This window comes from Sminthopsis crassicaudata, chromosome 3 (assembly GCF_048593235.1).
Source record: "Sminthopsis crassicaudata isolate SCR6 chromosome 3, ASM4859323v1, whole genome shotgun sequence".
NCBI lineage: Eukaryota > Metazoa > Chordata > Mammalia > Dasyuromorphia > Dasyuridae > Sminthopsis > Sminthopsis crassicaudata.
Window position 1 is genome coordinate 64,216,183 of NC_133619.1, and position 21,774 is coordinate 64,237,956.

General features: G+C 42.0%; 1 protein-coding gene across 1 annotated transcript in view; it reads left to right on the forward strand.

Annotated features, from left to right (window-relative positions):
* Positions 1-21,774, forward strand: part of TNS1 (tensin 1) — a 229,240-nt gene that overhangs the window by 76,749 nt on the left and 130,717 nt on the right. The window contains 1 exon segment of the mRNA XM_074298731.1: positions 4,157-4,198. The gene's annotated coding sequence lies outside the window, so the exon portion shown is untranslated.

Genomic DNA, 21,774 nt, shown 5'->3' on the forward strand with positions numbered 1-21,774 from the left:
CTTGGACCCTCTGTGTCTTCTCTGTGGAATCTACCTTTTTCTAAAAACAACTCTTCTCCCATGCTTGACCCTGTCCTTCCACACTCCTGTTCCAGACCCTTTGTCCAGAGAACTCATTAGAATCCTGGAGTAACAGGTTTGGGCACCTGAGCTGTCTCTCCACCTGAAAAGAGTCCCTTCATCTTTTAAGATGGGATCTCCCTGTTTTCCCATCCATCTCGGAAGCCTTCTATTATCTACCCATACCCTCCACTTACGGAGTCATCTTCCCCAATGCCATCCTGAAGGATTTAGAACTGAAAAAAGACTTTAGAGTTTATCAAGTTCATCTTTTCATTGTAAAAACGAGGAACCTGAAGTCCACAAAATGTCCACACAGGGGAAGTGACCAAGGCTAGATGTTTAGGAGGTAACAGAGCTAGAATTGAATGTAGTTCTTTTGACTCTGAATATAATATTCTTCTCCTGACTGCATTATAGTGATATCATTAAACCCCCAGAGGGTTAAAAAAAATCTCCATTTCAGCACAAGTAATGTTTTTTTTGAGGCAATCAGGCTAATATGACTTGCCCAGTGACAGGTGTCTGAAGCTGTATTTGAACGCAGGTCTTCCTGATTCTAGGGCCAGTGTTCTGTCCACTGACTGCCCCAGTAAAAGTGATCTTTACAGGGAGATTTCATGGAGCTGGAGATAGCCTTTCACCTCTGTCCATAGTGGGGATGACTGCTAAAATCTGGCTTCATCCCTGTCCTTCTGCTTGGAAAGTGAGTTTAATTTGGTCATCTTGGAAAGACCACCCCTTCCTTCCCTAGATCTAGTAAAATCGGGGATGGGGCCATGGTCACAGGGAGGAAACGAGTCCTAGGGAACGGACTAAGCTGAGATTAGAACTCACAGACCCAGGGTTTAGTTGTAGGATTTGCTGATCAATTCAAGGTTAGTTCCCCTTGGCCCAGGTGGGGAAGTCAGAGAAAGGGAGGTGAAAGAGAAGGTGGCTATCTGTAGAAGTGGGCTTCCCATACATGCTTGGAAATGTCCTAGGAAAAGGTCTTAGAAGTTTTATCAGCCTTGGGCTATCTCCTAACTCCCTTCCTTTCTGTGTATTCCCCCCACCCCCACTGTCTGGATTGGGGGCTCTTAATCTTGTTTTGTGTCATCCTTTGGCAATCTGTTGAAGACTATGAACCCCTTCTCAGAATAATGTTTTTAAATAATGGATGGGATTTGCTAAATTTCAGTTAGAGGTTAGTGAAAATAAAGATGTGATATAAGTTTATGGCCTCTCCTTAAATCTATAATTTAGGCTAAGAGCCCCCAAATCTAGAGGGAAAAGGGGGGAGAAAGAGAGGGACCTTTATACTTTTGGAAGTGCATTTATCTAAGTGCCTTTATTTATGAGCAAGTACAGTCAATAGTCAAAATGATGGTGCTTTTCCAAGGTCCCTTTGATTTCTGGTCTCACAGAATTTCTGTGGAGGAAACTGATGATGCAGAAAGGAAAACGGAAGCCCAGCTCTATGGGCTGTCCTGGAATCCCACCGTTACAGGGTCAGAAAGGCTGAGCCGTCCCAAGTCCACCGACTTTGCTGATTATGTGAGTTAACACAGTGTGTTAACTCCATTCTTGGGTCTTGATTTCCTCAAAAGAAATGGATAGAGCTGGGTGATCTCTAAGGTCATTAGCAGGTCCGACATTCTGTAAGCTTGTCCCAGGCCCAAGATAAGAGCCAAGGAGTTCTGGATGCTGAAGCAGGCTCTTTTCTCCGGCCCCCGCATCCTTCCCACAGTCAGTCCCGAACCACCGCTGTGTGGGGTCTGCCCCATCAGCACGGGTGTGGGGATGCTTGCACGGGGCGATCTGGATCGTGGGCAGGAGGGCCCAACAGGGAGCTTCCAGGGCCCGGGTTACTGGAATAAAAAAAGACCTCTTCCTCTTGCTTTGCTCAGAACCCATCTGGATGGGCTCCCACCCTTTCTGCATCTGGCTGTTTGGGTCCCTTTCCGCTCAGACATTCAGCTGGGGGTCGGGGCTGGGGCTGAGGCTGAGGCGGGGCAGCTGTCTGTGATGTGCCCAGCGCCGATCCTGGGCTCGCTTGCCAGAAAGTCTCCCCCTTTGTCCCCCTTCCCTTGCCTGCTGGCCCTGGGAATCAGAGCCAAGACTGAGGACTGAGCTCCAAGAAAAACGTGTCTTGGGCTGGAAATAAAGAACAAGTTGAGAGTCTCTGATAAATGGCCCTGCTAATTGTCAGGATAATGGTTTGGCTGCCCTAACTGGCGGGGGGAATGTTATCACAAGGAATAGAGAGTTCTCCCCTGCCTCTGTCCCTGTGTCTCCCTGTCTCTTTCCCTGTATGTCTCTGTCTTCCTCTCTCTCTTCTCTCCCCTTTCTTCCCCTCCCCTCTGCTCTCTTCTTCCCTCTTTTTCTCTCCTCTCCCTGTTTCTCTCCTTCTCTTTTTCCATTCCTCCTCTCCTCTCCCTTTTTCTCTTCTCTCTCCTTTCTCATTCTTCCTCTCCTCTCTTCCCTCTCCTTTTCTCTCCTCTCTCCTTTCCTTTCCTTCTCTCTTTTCTCATCCCTTTTCTCCTCTTTTTTTCACTTCTTTTCGCTCCTTTCCCCTTCTCTCTCTCCTCCTCTCCTTTCCCATCCCTCCTCTCCTCTCTTCTAGCTTCCTTTTATCTCCTTGCCCCTTCCCTCTCCTCTTTTCTTCTTCCTTCCCTTCCTTTCCCTTTGCCCTTTTCTTTCCCTTCCACTCCTCTCCTCTTCCCTCAGATCAAATGACATATTTATAAAATGTTTAGTACAGTGCCTCACGCATAATAGGTACTTAATAAATATTTGTTTTCTTCCTTCTCACTCTGAATCTGGTTGGATTTTAATAAGGTCAATGATCCTGGCAAATGGGACAGCAGTGAGAGGTCTGGATGTGAAGTCAGAGGCTCGGGTTTATATCCATTTCCTGCTGTTTACTCCGTGTGTGACATTGGACAAATCCCTTAATCTCTCTCTGTACCTCATTTTCCTATTGTGTAAAATGAGGAGGCTGGACTTGATAGCCTCTAGGGTCCCTGCCAACTGTAATTCCATAATCTTATTATATTTACATTTGTGTAACACTTTTCAAAAATGGTTTTTAAGTAAATTCATTGGCTCTTTCAATGCATCTTTGCTAGAATCATACTTATATAGAGCTGGAAGGCACTAGAGAAACCAGAAAGTCCAGAGTTTCCTTACCTGGGGTCTGTGAACATTTAAAATATCTATATGATCATAACTTATCTTCTTAGTAATCCTATATCTTTTACTTAATATATTTATAAAGATCTTTCAGAAAGGAATTATTAGGATTTACCAGGCTGTGGGAGGAACCCAGGACATAGAAAAAAGATGAAAAATTACTGGTCTAGAATAGCCTTATTTGGCAGAAGAGAATAGGATAGAAGAGGAAGCTGGGGCTCAATAGTCTTTTTATTTGATAGAAGAGGATAGGATGGATTAGGAAGCTTTTTATTTTAAAAAATTATCTATTTGTTTATTTTAACACACATTATTTTATGAATCATGTTGAGAGAGAAAAATCAGAGCAAAAAAAATCTCTCCATGGGAGAGATTAAAAAAAAACACCCCAGAAAAAGAAGTAAACATAGCATGTTTTGATTTATATTCAGTCTCCTTAGTTATTTTTCTGGATGTAGATGGTATTTTCTGTCCAAAGTCTATTGGGATTGCTTTGGATCACTGAACCACTGAGAAGAACTGAGTCTCCTGGTTGATCATCGTCTATTCTTGCTGTTGTTGTGTACAGTGTATTCCTGGTTCTGCTTGTTTTGCTCAGCAGGGGCACAGAGAGTTTCAGGAGCTTGTCCAAGATCCCATCCCAAGGGACAGCTTTATGACTTTTCTTGTTAGCTGCTGGGATCATTCACCTGGAGTACAGCAGGAGGGCATGGAGACATAATGAGTGGGAGACACTGGATTAAGGAGGTGATAGTGTCTCCTCTGAAGAGCTTTCAGCAGGGGTATCCACACATCCATCTGACTGGGGTGTAATCTGATTGGGGTTGGGGGGGGGGCCTCGGGAAACTTCTACCCATTCTCACTTTGACCAGTGATGCTGATGATGGAAGCTAATCTCATGTTTTCTGTTCCTCCTGTGTAGGTGGCTGCCCCCTGTGTTCCTCCTTCTAGCCATGAACTGGTGGTGAGTGATCACTTTTCCTTATCTTGCCCAGTCCCCTCCCTCAGAGGTCTGCTGAAGTTAAGCCTGCAGTGTCTGGGGATGTGTGAAAGGGAGTGGGATGGGAGGGGATGTGCAGGGATGTTTGGGTGGGGAATGGAGGCTGGTGACTTCTCTGACCACAGCTTGGATTGAGAGGAAATGAATCACGGTCTTCTGTCTGAGGAGATGCAGCCCGAGAAGCCCTCGTCCCCAGGGATGTGGCCGTCTGTAGAATGGGATCTCCAGGGAAAACTTCCTTTCTCACCCGTCCTATCCAAGGGCTGGCTTCCTTCTGATGCTTCTGCTAAGGGCCAGAAAAACACTGAAACAGGAGATGTGGGGGTATCTTGTAGAGTAAATGTTCTTAACTTGGACTTGTTTCTAAAAGATATTTTGATAATCATATTTCAATATAATTGGTTTCTTTTGTAATCCTATATATTATATTTTATGCACTTAAGAACATTATTCTGAGAAAGGGTTGCATAGGCTGCCAGAAGTGTCCATGATAAAAAAAACAAAAAAAACAAAACAAAAAACCAAAAACAAAACTAAGAATCTCCAGAGAAACCCCTTCTAATAATAATTATATCTAATGTAATAATAGTTATTATTAGTATCCTAGCTAACTATTGTGCTTACTATGTGCCAAAACCTATAAGCTAAGCACTATGCTATTATTATCTCATTACATCTTCACAACAATTCTGGAAAGTGGATATTATTATCCCCTTTTCATATGAGGAAACTGAGACAGATAGAAATTAAATGATTTGTCCTGTAAGTACTATTGTTTTCTTTTTATTTTCACAACAATTCTGGGAAGTAGATATTATTATCCCTTTTTTACAGATTAGGAAACTGAGGCAGACAGAAGTTAAGTGAGTTGCCTTATAATACTGTTACCCACTTTTTATCTTCACAACAATTCTGGGAAGTAGATATTATTATCCCTTTTTTACAGATTAGGAAACTGAGGCAGACAGAAGTTAAGTGAGTTGCCTTATAATACTGTTACCCACTTTTTATCTTCACAACAATTCTGGGAAGTAGGTATTATTTATTATCCCTCTTGTACAGATGAGGAAAATAAGCAGACAGAGGTTAAATGACTTACCCAGAAGTTATTTACCTAGTGTTTGAGGTCATATTTAAACTCAAATCTTCCTGATTTCAGGCTGTTGTTGGAATTGAGGCCCTCCTTAAGCTGAGGAGATAAGTAACGTGACTTAAACGTAATCTTTCAAAATCAAAAAGTTTCAGATTTTAGAGTTTTCCCTGACCTATTTGGCTTCCTTCTGTTTCCTTTTTAGTTAGGGTTTTTCACAATGACATCCTAACTTTATCTGTAAATTTTTCATTTTCCTGATTCACTAACTCCCGCCAGCAGAAAATTATCAGGAGGGATGCAGGATGCGCATCTCGGGCCCCAGAATTATGGGCTGGAGAGAAGGGGGCCTCCAGCTTTGGACTGATCCCAGCTCTTCTTTAAGAAGAAGGGGCCCCTTCCCTTTGATTTATTCCTCTTGCTTCTTAGATGTCCCCCATTTCCATCCTTTGCTCCTTCCAAGTTGATATTTCCCCTGTTCTTTAAACCATAGCTAGAGACAGGCTGAGTTTTGGAGGCTGGAAGGGGGTCTACCTGCGCACGTAGTCTGGGAAACCTTTGGGTGGGGGCAGGCTGTAGGAAAATGAGGAGGGCCTGCAGAAGCAGCTTACTCCTCTGTCTGTAACAGTTCTCCTGAGATGGGATTCTAATCCTTAGATTGATTTGTGTTCCTGTTAGAGAATGTGAATAACTGTGATTGGTCAGATGGATTTAAAGCTGAATCAGACACTGGGAAAAATGAACTGCTTGGTTAGACTGATGGATGAATGAGTGTAGCGTGCACCTTCACCGTGCACTTCTCCACTGACTTGTGAGTCAGAGGTGTTCCAGGTCTTGATGCCATATAGTGACATTGGACAAATTTCTGTAGTAAAAACACAGCCCTTTGCTGCTGTTATGGAAATCTTGAAATCAGTAAAAATGCCTTTCGTTTTATTTGCCAAAGACAAAAGACAGCTGAGTGAGTCTGATGGAAGCGGGAAATCTTAAGGGGAGGGGATAGACGTGAGGAGGAAATACATTTCTCAGTTGGGTTGGAACACAGAGTTCATGAAAAGAAGTAATTTGTAATAAGCCTGGAAAGATTTCAAATGCCAAGCCATTTATCCTAGGAAGGAATTGGGAACCTCCAGAGGACAGGAGCAAAAAAGTGACACGGTCAGATTTTTGCCTTAAAGATCTTCCCTGGAGATTTTTCCTAAAAAAAGAGATATTTACTCATTCCTACAGAGGGAGAGGAGGAGGAGGGTGTGGTAGATTTGAGTTGTAGTGGAAGCACTTTTTTTTTGAGGCTAGAAAGTAGACAAGGGAGCTTTGAAGATCCTCTGAGGTCTATGGTGGCAGATTTGGAATGAATTCAAGTCTTTCCTCTGCCACTTACTACCTGTATAACATGAACAAATCACTTTATGTTTCTGGCCCCTGAGTTTCCGTATCTATGAGTGGAAGAGTGGGGCCACATGGGTTTTAAAGTTCCTTTCAGTTCTGGTTCTATGGTCCTATAATTCTAGTAAAATTAATTATTTTAACAGAAAATATCAGAGAAGATGTCAGAGTAATATAGAATAACTTGGAAAGGGTAGCTGGGACTGTTTTTTTCCCAGGCGCCCCCCAGTCCCTGCCACCCACTCAAATTCTATATTTCTTTAATCATGAATTCTAGCACTTCCTTTTGCATCCTTCCATGAGTGCCCCATTCCTCTGTGATCTCACTGATGTGTACAGTTCTAAAAATAACCTTAAACACCCACCATTTTACATAGAGGAAGCTGGCTTGTCCAGGATCTTGCAATAAATTAGTAGCAAAGATGGATCTTTTTTTTCTTCAAAGGCTTTTTTTCTTCAAAGAAATCTTTCCTGTCCTCAATTCTGCATAGTTAAGAAAATCATCTTTCATTGTTGGCTGTAGTTTTCTAAGTGTTACTTTGATTGCTTATACTAAATTATAAGCTTCTGAAAAGCAGGGGCTATATCTTTTGTGTTTTCTTTATTTGCCCTCATTGGCTAGCACTGTGCCTGGGCCACAGTCAATACTCAGTGAATTCCTGAGATAATTCTCTCTGGTACAGTGGATAAAACATTGGCCCTGGAGTCAGGAGAATATGACTTCAAATTGGACCTTAGACACTTGCTTGTTGTGTGATCTGGGCAAGTCACTTAACCTAAGCCTCCCAAAAAAAGAAAAAGAAAAAAAATGAGATCTTGCTCTGTGTAGGGCTGTCCAGTCCCACTCCTTCATTTTATAGTTGAGTAAATTGAGGCCGGAGATAGTAAGAAGATCAGACAAGTTGTGTAAGAGGAAGGGTTTGAACTAAGACTTCCAGAAGCAATAGGGTTCTTTATGCCTTTGAAGTTACCTGGACTCCAGACCCACCTTTGTACTAACAGAGCCCTAAGTGGTGAGAGGATGGTGGTCTTTGAGATAACTAAGTCTTTATTTTAGGGCACTGAAATTTAGAGAATTACTTAAAACACTTTTCCTTCAGCAATGCAAAAAAAAAAAAAACCCCCTAAAAACCCCAAAACAAAACAGACTTGACTCAGCATCTAGTTAGCAAGAAAACTAGCTAAAATAGGAAGCTAGCTCCTCGCTTCCCTACCAACAGTCATAACAGTCCCTCCCTAGATGGACCTGCCCTGCCATCCCTAGTCCACCATGCTGCCTCCCTGCCAGCCCCAGGACACTCGAGTGCTCTATTTTTGTCAGAGTGATTTCTGGTGGGCTCTGCTCTGGGTGAGAGGGCATTTCCTGCTCTCCTTCTCCCCACCTTGTGTGTTTTTAAAAAGTCAGTTTGAGAGTTTCGTGTCTCTTCTCCCCTGCTCATTTTGTGGGACTTGCCCTGGGTGCCGGCGGTGCTAGTTATAGCCCTGGAGACTTGACTTTGAGCAGGAGTATGGTGTTTAGTGTTGGGAAGCTGGAGTATGCTCAGAGAAAGACAAGTAGGCTTTTGAAGGATGTCTAGGTCATATTGCAAGAGGATTAGTGGAAGGGACTTGGGATGTTTGGTCTGGATAAGAGGACTTAGTTGGGGGACGCATCTCCCAGTGTTTGAAGGAGTGGAAGAAGGATCAGACTTTATGTTAGGAAGAAATTCCTAAGGATTAGAACTATCTAAAGTGGAACGGGATAGATAGTCTCCTCCTCATTGGCAAGCTGGATGACCCTTTGGGGGAATATTTCCGAGAGGAAATTCTTGTTCAGGTATGTGTGGGACAGATGAGCTCTGAGCCGAGGTCCCTTCCACTGCCGAGAACAAAGAAGGCCGCACGTTATTGTTATTGTTGTTCCTGTAGTTGACCAAAGAAGGGAAGGGTCAGATGCTTTGCTTTGGACATTGGCCTGGTCTCTGAAATGGAATGGGGCCATACTTGGCAGGTACTGGTCAGTGTGGGGCCCTGCACCCTTGCCTTTGATTGTTAAGTCTCCTGTGCTTGGAGAGCTCACTTGTTAGGGTAGGGGTGGGCCAACCTTTCCCTGGGCTGTGTGCTTTCAGAATCCGAATTCTCCTTCCCTGGGTGATTGTTTTGTTTGGGGCTCTGGTTTAATTATCTTCATATTTGCCTGTCTGTTTCAGTCACACTCCCCTCTGTTCCTCTTCTCCCCCTCCTTACCCCCAACTTTTCTCTAAAAGGCTGTATCTCCACCCAGATGTGCCCTCCAGATGTGAAGCATTCATCACACACAGCAGGGTTTGGGCACAGCCAAGCTCCCTTATGGAGCTGGTCATACAACAGCATCGGAGGGCAGCGTTAGTTATGGGGTTGAGTTGAAGGTCTGACCCAAGCTGGGAGGGATTAATTGGGCTGCCAAGAAAGTGGATAGGGGGATATTTTGGAGGAAAGAAAGACATACCTCCTGTGACTCTAAAGGAACCATTTCTCCTCTCCTTTTCTCCTCCCTTCTCCTCCTCCCTTCAAGAATGGAATGTCCTTGCCTAACCCAGGGGAACACTGGGTGGTCCAAGGGTCCAAGGGAGTGCCAGCTTGAGGCCGGATGCCTGGGATGGAGCAAAGTCTCAGCTCCCTCACTGCTGAGCCCTTGTTTCTGAGAAGACAAGGAACGAAGGATTGGGGAGAGGTTGAGATTAAAGAGAGAGAAAGATAGAGGGAGGGAGGGGATGTGTGTGAGGGTCTGATTTTCCATGAAGATTCTACTGAAGGATCTTTTTGGAGGTTAGATATAGACACATGACTTCCTCTTTGCAAGCTAGTCAAGCCAGCCTCTCCTGATGACATTTGCCAGAGTCCACTGCGTTTCTGGGGGAGGGACAAGGGAGAGACAAGGTCACAGTTCCAGAGATTTCATCTGTAGGGCAATCAAGGGTTTGGGATATTTTATCAGTGCTCACGTGGGTTGCTGGAAGCTCTGACATTGAATTAAGTAATGGAGAGAAATGTGGAGAGAAGATGCTTCTTCTTAGGCAAGACTAAGGCTTTGCACAGGATCAGGAGAGAGAAAAAAAGTAGGGAATTACCTTTTCTCATCCTTTTAAATTCTCTGCCCTTCTGACTGTCTCTAATAATAATAATAATGGAAAGTATATAGCACTTTAAAGTTTACAAAGCACATTTATATGTGTTAAGTCATGTGATCCTCACAACACTGGGAGGTAGGTGCTATTATCTCCACTTTACAGATGAAGAAACTGACACAGTGATTTGTTCAGGATCACTCAACTGGTAAGCATCGGAGACAGGATTTGAACTTGGATCTTCTTAGCTCCAAAAATTTCCATGTTTTCACCTGGCCACCTCCACCCACTATTTGTAGAGGTATCTGGCAAAGCCAGTGTTTCTGATTGCTGCTTCTGGAGGCACTGAATTTGGGAAGCAGAGAATTTGGGTTCATGTTCCATCTCTGCCTCTTACTAGTTATATAACCGCAGACCATCCACTTTCCTTGCTGGTCCCATTTTTTTTTTTAAATCTGTAAAATGAAGGGATTTTATTAGCTGGATCTCTTTGGATTTCCAAATCTATGCTCTGATGATTCCCTAAGCCTCCTGCCTCTTACTTCTCCTACCCACTGAGTTCCAGGGTTGGATTCTTTCTCAGCAGCTTAAATACATTTTCCACCCTGAACCCAAGCTGCAGGTCAGTTTGGGCAAAGTGGTTTAATTTTCAACTTCTTTCTCAGAGGGGATCAGCTGAATCTCACGGTCACCTCCCTCTGTCCAGGGACCAGCAAAAAGGAACAGAGAAGAGAGGGTCTGCTAGCTAGGTAACTAGGGTAACTAGGTCTTTAGGAAGAGCTGATGTTGGCTTTTTGAAAAACTTAGTCAATAAGGGCTTCTGGGAGAGAAGCAGGGTGTGTTTCTGTGTCAAGTCCAGAGAGGTTGGTGACCAAAGTCATCTGGCTACCAGATCTCTCCTGGACAGCTTCCAGCTTCTGACCTAGAGATAGGAATCTTTGCTCTGGGAGCTAATGCCTGTTGTGCCTGAAAAACCCAATTATTCTGTCTGTGGCCATGTGACCCAGAGCCAGAGGATGTAAGGCAACAGACATAAAAGGAATAATATATTATGTGATCTTAGAACCAGAAGAGCTCTAGAAATTATCCTGTTCAACTCCTTTTATTTTACAAAGAGGGAAACTGAGTCTCAGCAACTGGATCTGCAGTATGAGAATCTGGGTTTGGCAGTCTTTCCTTTTTCTGAGTGAAATTATTAAATAAGCTTTTTCCTCTATAGACCTCAGTTTCTTGAAGAGTTTGTTTTGGAGCTTTAAGTCCTCTTCTAATTTAGATCTCCTGGCTTCTTGTTCTCTTTCTATTAAGTGAGGCTGTCTTAAATCAGGTCTTGTAGAAACTGGATATGTATTGCTTTTCATTAACCAGGCTACCATTTTGAGCCTTTGTGTTCAGTGAGTATATTTCCAAGTGCTTATGCTTTTGTTCTTGGAGATGGAAATAATGGAAGAAGTAGGGCTAAGGGCAGTGGAAAGCATAAGGTGCAGCCAATTTTAATGGCTGTGAGTATGGCCTAGAGATTTTAGGAAATCTCTCTGTTATGGTGTCTTAACCTCTCTTCAGCTAGCTTCTCATGGTTATTGCCTTTTAAAGCAAAACAGACTGATACACAGGGCAACAAGCTTGTTGACTCATAGATCATTAAGGCTGGAAGAAATATTCCATACAGATCACCAAGTAGCATGTCCAATTAGTCACTGACTTCTAGATTCTCTCTCTGTAATGTTTCTTCTATCCACTGCTGTCACAGCTTCTGTAATCACTGTTTCAGAGCTGATTATCTTGTCTGAAGCATGACAGTACTTTCCTAACTGGTTTTCTTGATTAACTTCATGTAGTACTTTGTGAGTAGTCTAGAAGGAAGGAGGGAAATAAGGAAAGAAAGAAAGAAAGTAAGTAAGTAAGTAAGTAAGAAAGAAAGAAAGAAAGAAAGAAAGAAAGAAAGAAAGAAAGAAAGAAAGAAAGAAAGAAAGAAAAGAAGGATGGAAGAAAGAAAGAAAGAATCTAATTCAGAGTTGATTATTTCTTGTTTGCACTATGACAGTACTTTCCTAACTGGTCTTCTTGACTCATTCTATGCAGTACTTTATGAGTAGAAAGGAAAGAAAGAAAGAAAAAAAGAAGGAGGGAAGGAGGGAGAGAGGGAAAGGAGGGAGGAAGAGAAGGAAGGATGGAGGGAGGAAGAAAGGAAGGAAGGAAAGAAAGAAAAGAAAAAAGAAAGAAGGAAGAAAAGAAGGAAGGAAGGAAGGGGAGAGGGAGTGAAGAAAGAAGGAAAGAAAGAAAAGCTCTTGTCGTATCATTGTTTCATCCAAAAATCTCCTGTGGCTCACCATGGAAATGAAAGCATAAGGAATAAAGTCCAAATTCAACCTGCCATACAAGGCACTCCATGATCTGTCAACAACTTGCTCTTCCTGTATCATTTTCCACTTTTCCTCTGTATATGTCCGATGCTTCAGTCAAACTGGATAACTTCTTTTTTTCCTCACAGTTCTGGTCTTCCCTACTTTTATGCTTTTGTGTCCCCTTACTTGTAATGCCTTTTTGTTCAAATTTTACCTTTTTTTATTCATACCTGTTTATTAAAACCTCAGATTCCTCTCTCTCAACATCCAGCACACTGCTTATCTATAGTAGGTACTTAATATATATTTTAGGAATGAATTATTAGAAGACATGCATATTATGTTTGCTTATCATAAAACAGGTAGGGGTAGAATGAAGACTAAAACTGATCTAGACTTGAATGATAAGTGAAAAATAACAAGTTGAAAGTTAATAGAGTTAAATGTTATAAAATGCCTTAATGCAAATTTAGGCTTCATTAACATGCATGGTGTATGCAGACCACTGCCCGGAACAACTTTACTTTGCTCAGTTAGCACTCTACTAACTTCTCGGACCATCTCATTGTGTCATAGTGGTCACCTTGCACTTTAGGAAGCTTTTTCAGAAGGATCAAAACTCCTATTGGTCTACCAACTTGGGAAGGCTTCAAATATGGGGTCTAGAAACAGATTGTTTATTAAAATTATTTTGTGTTACCTTTGAATGTCATTCAAGCTTGGGGATTCTCATCTTGATAGGCTTGGTCAACCAAGTGGTGAAGTTTTTTAGCTGGATCATTAAGAAAAACAATTTACTGGAGTATGGAGAAATCACAGTCTGCTCTGGTGCTCAGTAAAGTGGCTGACACATAGTAGGTTTTTCATAAATGTTTATTGACTGATTGGTCAAGGATGGGAACAACATTTTTCCAAATACGAAGCAGGGGATTCTAGAGACATAAGAATTATGTAGTGACCATGCAAATGTAATAATATATTTTTAAAGAGTTTGGTTTTTGGTGTCATATTTTTAGGAAATACATTATAAATGAGCAAGCATGTATTAAGCTCTAAGTGCTGAGGATATAAATACAAAAGTGATTTCTGCCTTTAAGGAGTGTACATTTTTTAAAAAATAAAAGGCACAGGGGCAGCTAGGTGGTGCAGTGGATAGAGTACTAGCCCTGAAGTCAGGAGGACCTGAGTTCAAATCTGGTCTCAGACACTTAACACTTCCTAGCTGTGTGACCCTGGGCAAGTCACTTAACCTCAGCAAAAAAAAAAAAAGTAAATAAAATAAAAGGTACAATATTAGGTACTAGGAATGCATGAAAAATCACACATTTCACCACCTCAAAGAGTTTATAATTTAATGATGGTGGAGTGATGTATTAGGAGATACAACTCTGTATGAACACAAATAAGTAGATACAAGGTTGTGAGTGTAGAGACAGGAGGCAGAGGAGAGTTAGAAGAGGGAAATCTTTTTTTCTAGTTGGGTATATAATCTTCTTGGAGAAGGTAAGCAAGTGTTTAAAGAAAGAGAAGAATTCCAGACAACAGAGATGTTGATGGAGTGATCTCCAGGTATGGAGAAGAATATGTGCATTTGCACCCAACCATATTGTGGGGAGTTTTAAATGCCAGGCCAAGTTTTATGCTAAAGGAAACAGGGAGCCCCTATAGATTTTCAATTAAGAGAAAAAATGAGATTGAACCAGAGCCTTAGGAACATTATTTTGGTTGTTGTCAGAGAATCAGAGAAATGGATCAGAGAAATGAGAGATGTTGGAGGTAGGGTGACAAATTAAGAGGCTATTATACTAGACCAAGTGAGAGGTAATGAAAAGAGATGAGAAAGAGTGATTCTTAAAAAAAATAAAATCAACAGGATATATACACTTATAAATATTCAGGATTCAGGAAAGGGAAAAAACTAAGGCTGATTCCAAGTAGTGGCAATATAAAAACAAAAGCTATCAATCAGACATCTATTTTTATAATTGCCTCTTGGATTGGGCCATTCTATTATAGTTGCTGCCACCCTAAAGTAGTTGCCTGGTAAGTAATCTCCTCCAATATCTTCACCTTTAATCTATTCTGCCTATCAATACCAGGTAGGTTATTTTTTAGACTTAGTCTCCTTATCTTGCCTGAGAGGTACAAGCTGAGTTTATTCCCAGTGTCCCAATCTCAGAGAAGAATGCATGACAGGCATTGGACACTAAATAATAATAATGCTAGCTCTTTACTATTATCAAGCCCCCTGAAAACTAAGGCAGAAGCCCTATCCCTTCAGCTGTGCATTGGAAAGGGGGAAGGTAACACACATTATGTAGTGATCCTCACAACCACCCTGGATAGTGCTATTTTCCCCATTTTATAGTTGAGGAAACCAAGGCAAGTAGCTGCTACATGATTTGGTGAGACAGCTAATAAGTGTCTGAAGCTGGATTAGAATGTAAGCCTTCCTGATTCTGAATAGGAAACAACAAGAGCTAGACACTGCTTTTTCCTCCAACTCAGCATTCCATAGTTTCTCAGCCTCTTTACATTCCTCGCTCCAGACACTGCTAGTTTTCAAGGTTGCTATCTATGCAAACGGATTTCCCAACTACTCAAAAATGTAACCTTTGTTCCATGAGACCAGTCTCTGCCCTATCCCCTCTGCCATGTCGTGAATTTTCCCAGAGGCAGAGGAACGTACATAGCTCATGGAGTGCTGGATTCCCAATCCAGAAGAACCTATTTGTTTGTTTATTTGTACATTTTTAAAATATGGTTCAGAAGTCTGCTGTTATTGGTTGTTGATAACCCTTTCTCCTGTCGGTATCTTTACCTCAAATATTTTCTCTCCTCCCATTCCTTACATAAACATTTGTTGTCATATCTACATCAGGAAGCCTTCTTTAACCAATCAGTCCCATAATGATCTCTCCCCCAGTAACTCCTGTACTGGAGGACCACAGGTAAGTCACAACTCTCTGACTCGGGTTTTTAAATCTGGAAAAATGGGGGAAAAAGAATATTCATACTCCCTAACTCACAAAATTTTGGGGAGGAAAGCTATTTGCAAATTCTAATGCAGTTTGCAAAAGCCAGTTATAGAAATATAACCTCTTTTCCTTCATTACTTCATTTCTTCATTCTTTATGAAAAATTTTCATATTTTTCTCTAATTTTTTCATGTTTTGCTTTAACACTTAGCCATCTCATCTTCTCTCATCACTCTGATTATCATCTTTATTCAAGTGATCCCCAAATCTATCTAGGAAATCCCAGTATCTCCTCTGAACTCCAGCACCATCTCTCTAAATGCTTGCTGAGCTTTTTCACCTGTATGTCACATGGGCACTACAAATTCAATATGTCCAAAACCAAATTGATTACCTTCCCCCCAAAACTTGCCCCTTCTCCCAATGTCCCTTTTTTTTTTTAGAACATCGCCTTCCAATCGCCCAGGTTCACTGCACTAGGGTGGCAGCAACAATAATAGATAGGCTCAATCCAAGAGGCATTTATAAAAATAGATGTCTGATCGACATCTTTTGTTTTTATATTGCTGACTTTCCCCCTCCTCTCTCTAGAAATCCATCTTTATTAACAGAAAAATTTTAACTAGAGGAAAAATTCAATAAGATACATCAGTATTTCAGAAAAAAAAAACTCTATATGTGCAATAATCTAAATCCACTGACTCCTCCTCTGCTAAAGAGTGAGAAAATTGTCTTCTCATATCTATTCTTACAGGCCAGACTGGGTCTTTATAATTTTGTAGTATCTATTTCCTGTTGCTTTGTGGTTGTTATGCTTTCTACTTAAATTGTTATAGTATATGTTATTATGTTCTGTGTATATTATTTTCCTGACTCTGCTTACTTTGCTCTACATCATTTATATAAGTTTCCTGAATATATCATGTTTGTCTTCTCTCATAGCAGGACAGTATTCCATTACGGTGATGTGCCACAATTTGTTTAGATACTCCCGAGTTAATGGGCAATGACTTTGTTTATAATTCTTTGCTATAACAAAAAAAGAAATTGTATAAATATCTTGGTGAATATGGAGCTTTCTTTTTTGCCAACGATCCCTTCCCCTTCTCTCCTCTGGATCTCTGGGTTAAAGAATATGGACATTTTAATTCCTTTATTTGTTTAATTTAAATTCCAAAGTCCCTTTTGTGCCAATTTACAGTTTCACCAACAATGCATTAGTATCCCTGCCTTATCCAGAATTGGCCACATTGTCCTTTTCCATCTCTTCCAAGTTTGCTCAATATGAGGGGAAACCTCAGGATAGTTTTCCGCTGATTTTTATTTTTCTTATTATTAGTAATTTGGAGCATTCTTTCTTTTACTTGGCTGTTAATTGCTTGCAGTTTTTCTTCTGGAAATTACTTATTTATGTCTTTTGATTTCTTTTCTTTTGGTGATAAATGGTCTTACCTAAAGGAATTTTGAAAGAAAAAGCAAGAAGACATGGGGAGAAAGAACAGTTTATAGTAGGGATTATGGAATGAAAGTGACTGGAATAACCCAGCCTGGAACAGGGCCAGTGGGCAAAAGCCTGCCAGAGGGAGCCAGCATGAACTGGTGAATGTGAAAGGTGAATGGGGGAAGTTGTTTGTTGAAGTGAAAAGAATCTGGTTATTAAGTCAGGAGACTTGGGTCCCTTGCTGTGTGTATGTGTTTGTGTGTGTATGTGTTTGTGAAGAAAGAAAGAGAGAGAAAGAGAGAGAGAAAGAGATCTAAAATTATTAGGGGATTGGATTAAATTATAATTTAAGTTTCCTCCTAGCTCTCATATCCAGCAGGAATCCTAGTGCTGGATCCCTTAATATCATATATTTTGAATTGGAGGGGACCTAGATATCAAAAATAGTCCAACTTCCTAATTTTTTAGATAAGGAAACTGAGGCTTATAGCAGTGAAATACATTATCCAAGGTAACAAGAGGCAGAACTGGGGTTTAATTTCAGTCAGTTAATAAAGACTTATTAAGCACCTACTATGTGACAAACACTGTTTGGAGAATCAATTTCCTCAAATTCCAAATCCACTTCTGTTAGCACTTTACTAAGATTTAGTGGAGATCACTGTCTTTGCTAAAACTCTCTCTTTTTTCCCTGGGAGCTTAACATGACTTTTTTCCCTTTAGGGTAACAACCAATGGCGCTGATAGAGGATGTGACTGGGAAAAAATGGAATTGAGTTTCAAGTTAACCCCTACCACATTCTCTGTTCAAGTCCTACTAAATAATCTGGATTGTTTATGCATGTTTGTGTCTATACACACACACACATATACACATGTATATTTTATATATATATAATTTAATATATATACACACACACCTATACCCCCTTCCATGTGTGTATGTGTGTGTATATGTATACATCCCCTCATTCCCTGCCTTCTTCCCTAGTTCCTTAGCCACTGTCCCCTTGACAAATGTTGCCCTTGCCCCTCCAGCCTTCCACTATCCTGTCCTTGCTGACTCCTTCCATCCAGAGCATCTTCCACCTAACTCTCTAAAGAATCCTTCTTTAACCACATTATTTTCCTGCTCAAGAATGCTTTTTAGCTCCCTATGCCCTAAGATAAAACGTGAACATTTCCTCACAGTCTGGCAGCAGCCAGACTTATTTCACATTGTCTTCTTTCATGCATCCTATGTTTCGGTAACGGCTTTACTTGCTATTTCCCAAATTCAGCGTTCCATATTTCCATATCTTTGCCCCAAGAGTCCCCTTGCCTAGAATGCACTCTTCTCCCTTTTCTGCCTTAGTATCCTTATCTTCCTTTAAGACTCGGACCACATTTTGCCTTCTAAGGAGACTCATTCTTCACCGTTTTAATTGTTAATATTCTTTCTCCCCTTCAAATTGTATTTACTTTTGTGCATGTGTCAAACCCATTCCGCAGTAGAATGTAAGCTCCTCGAGGGCAGGAACTACTTTATTTATTTTGTTCCTAGTGTTCTGTACAGTTAGAAACATGAAAAAGTAATTCACTATTTATCTAAATGGGTTGAATGTATTTGCCTAAGTTACATTCACATGAGACATGACCAATAAAGTTTAGGAAAATTATTATAAAACATTCAGTCTAAGAGAAGAATGACCTTCCCCTCCCAAGCCCACCCTATAGGCTTTTCTCCCACTTTCTCCAGCCTCCTGATTGGGCGGAGAAGCCATTGACCTCACAGTTCATTACTGTGGTGGCCCTGTGATGTCACATACTTGGGCTGGGTTCTCTTGGCAGGCTGCACTGGCCTGAATTCCAGGGCTCCCAGGGGGCAGTGTAGGGAGTGTTGTTGGGGGGGGGGGGGGGGAGAAAGAGAGAGCAGTTTGGAACAGGGAAAGAGGGTGTGAGGAATTTCTGGACGGAATGTTCTTCAGGAGTCTGAGAGCATTCTGTAGCCCCCAAGCTCTGGGATTGTTCCCCAGCACCCTCTCCTCCACGGTTATATGGCCCTTTGCTTTCGCTCCTAGTTCAGAACACTTATCAACCCACAGATGCATTTTTTCCCAGCCCACCCTCCCCTCAAATCTTTCCTACAGAGTGATTTTGAGAACTGGAGGGCCTTCTAATGAGCCATTTCAGTCATCTCTTTGTCTGCATGATGGGCCCTCTAATAATCCAGAGCTATTTATTTATTTTTTTGTTCAAATTCAGTCTCAGTCACTTTTATAGGACTCAGTTTCTTCATCTATAAAATGGGAATAATATTTAGATGTACTTCCCAAAATTGTTGTGAGATCATATTTATAAGGAGCTATTAAAAGCTTGCCATTATTAATTCTCCAGGAAAGAAGAGCTTCCCAAAGGCCCCCTTTGTGGCCTCCAGACATCAACTTCAGAAAGTCCGTCTTTCTGTCTAACCCCAATCTTCTCTGCTCTCCTAATGATACTTGGTGGCAGATTTGAAGTGGGCTCGACAAGTAGTCAGTATCCAGAAAGATAAAGAGCAAGGGGACCATCTTCATTAAGCCAGAGCCGGAGGGTTCCGAGTGGAAAGTAGAGAGACTCTGGAGAAGGGAATGCTAGGACAAGATACTCTGTGCGGGTGAGAGGAATTAGGGACATGAGGATAGGAGCACGGGGAAGAATCCATGACTCAGCTCCGAATAGCTTGGGAAAGAGAGTAGCAGGATTCTCAGGAGGCCAAGACTTTGACCTTAGGAGTGGGGAATGTCTCCTGCCCCAGGATAGGGCAGTGTGACTGGGGGTGGGCGGCAGTGAGGTGGTCAGGGTCACTGCTTTGGCTCTGTCTCCTTTCACAGGCTTTTTAGCAACAGGGAAAAGGAAGTAAACAACCAGATAATATAATCTACTTGGCTTGGATGGGAGACAGCTGTGGGGCAGTGGAAAGCGCATGGGGGTGGGGGGCAGGAGAACTGAGTTCTAGTCTAGTCCTCTTCCGAGCCTCGGTTTCTTCATCTGTACAGGAGAATGTCAGATTGGATGTTTTCTGAGATTCTTTTCATTTCTTCTACTGAGTTTTTAAAGGGATGAAACAGTATGCAGATTCATAATTGAGTATTCCACCCCTTCATTCCCTGCTCCCGGGGTGCAGGAACAGAAATTTAGGTTTCTAATCTAATCTAATCACTCTTCATAATCCCAAATTCGCTAGAAAAACTTCTCCTGACAATCTAGCCTACACTTAGTTCTCCCTTAATGTGGGTGGCTCTCCTGCTATCATTTAGAGTAGAGACTATAGGGAGATGCCATAGACAGGGTCTCAGGTGAGGTACATTATAATGGGATATGAAGAGTTAAAGGGAAAGAGGGAGGGATTAGGAAAAAACCTCTTTGATTTACTCTCCTCCCCCATCTGCTCATGCCCTCCCTCCCTAAGCTACCTCTTGTTTATTCTGTATCTACCTGTGTACCTTTGTCTCCTCAGATAAAAATAAGCTCTTTGAAGGCAGGAGACTATTCCATGTTGTTTTTGTATTTTGAGGACCTAGAATAATACCTGGCACCTAGCAGGCACTTTATAAATATTTGTGGATTGGCGGATCAGTAGTCAAACTGTAAGGGGATCTTTGTGACAGATCTCCAGTGAAGATGGGCTGGAATTGTAGAGATTTGGGCGGGGGCCGCCCCAGACTTCATGCCTTCCTGGTGAGGGACCAACCTGTAGGAAGTCTGTTTTGCTTTTTACCTGTCTCAGCCTTGGATTCCCATTAGAATTTGAGCCCCAGAGGCTGGCGTCAGTCAGGTCTATAAAAATAGAGAAAGAGGGAAACTGAGAAATAGGGCTCAAAGCCCAAGAGATTTGGTGGCGGTAAGAGCTGAGGGCAGTGCTGGAAAAAGAAAGGAGGGGAAGAGAGCCGGCAGGCGTGCTGAGCTGTGTTTACAAACATTGTAAGAAAACTCTGTTTAAGTTGGGTGGGTTTGGGGACATTTTTTTTTGTAGTCCCCAAAACATCTGAACTTAGTGAGTCTAAAGCATCCTGAACAACGCTGGCAAGCCTCGACCTGTGGCTGGCATCCAGTTGGCACTAAAAGCAGTTTGGGGGGGCCTTGTGTGGGGGTGGTGGAGGGGATGGTGTTCAGATGATTGCTGGCAGGCAGAGAATAGTTTCTGTGGCCCCGCTGAGTCTTGTGGTTTCTAATATTGACATTGACTTTCTGATCGGGGAGTGTGCCAGCCTTAGGGTGGGGCTGGGAGGGCTGGGCAAAGGTGTAGGAGAATTGGCTAGCTTTAGGGCATCAGGAGTAACCCCTGAGGATGAGGGATGGAGGGGTGTTGGGGATGGGGTCAGTGAGGAGCCCCCAACCGTAGAGCCAGGACAAGAAGACAGGACTCCAGGTCTGATCTTATTCAGCAAACCCCGGGCTTCCCCACTGCTTCCAGATCAAATGTAAAATTCCTCTTTTAGCTTTTAAAGCCCTCTGTAACCTGCAGGACCCCTTTCTACCTTTCTAAACTCCTTATACCACCTTCCAACAACCATGGACCCAAGGGCAAGAGAGCTATTCCTTTCACTAGATGCCTATCTGATTTCTGTCACTTCACTTCTTGCTTGATCCCTTTCCCTCATCTCTGACCCCTAATTCCCTGACTTATTTCAGGTCTCAACCCAAATTCCACCTTGTGCAAGAAGCCTTTCCTGACACTCTTTAATACTAGTGCCTTCTCTCTGCCAATTGATGATCTCCAATGCTGTATCAAGCTTGTTTCTATGTAGTTATATACATAGTGTGAGCTTCCTGTGAGGGCAGGGACTGGCTTTTGATTTTCTTTGTATCTTCAGTGCTTATTATAGTGCCTGGCACACAATAGGTGCTTAATAAAAGCAAGATTGGCTCTAGGAGGCTATCAATGCCATATCTTTGCCCCAGTTGGGAGTTCAAAATGCTCAAGAAATCTGGATGAGGACTGATTCCAGGCTTTTTACTCTTGGTTTTATTCATTATCTTCCATTTTTACCATATGCACAGAACTAAGGTAGGAGTTATAGGGGATGTTACAACTCCCACTTTTTGGGGCTTACACTACACGCAGAGAGAAAGACAGAAACAGAGAGAGACATCAAGAGACAGAGACAGAAAGACACACACAGAGAAACAGGAAGTGAGAGACAGAGACAGACAGACACAGAGAGACAGAAGAGATGGGGGAATGGAGAGAGAGAG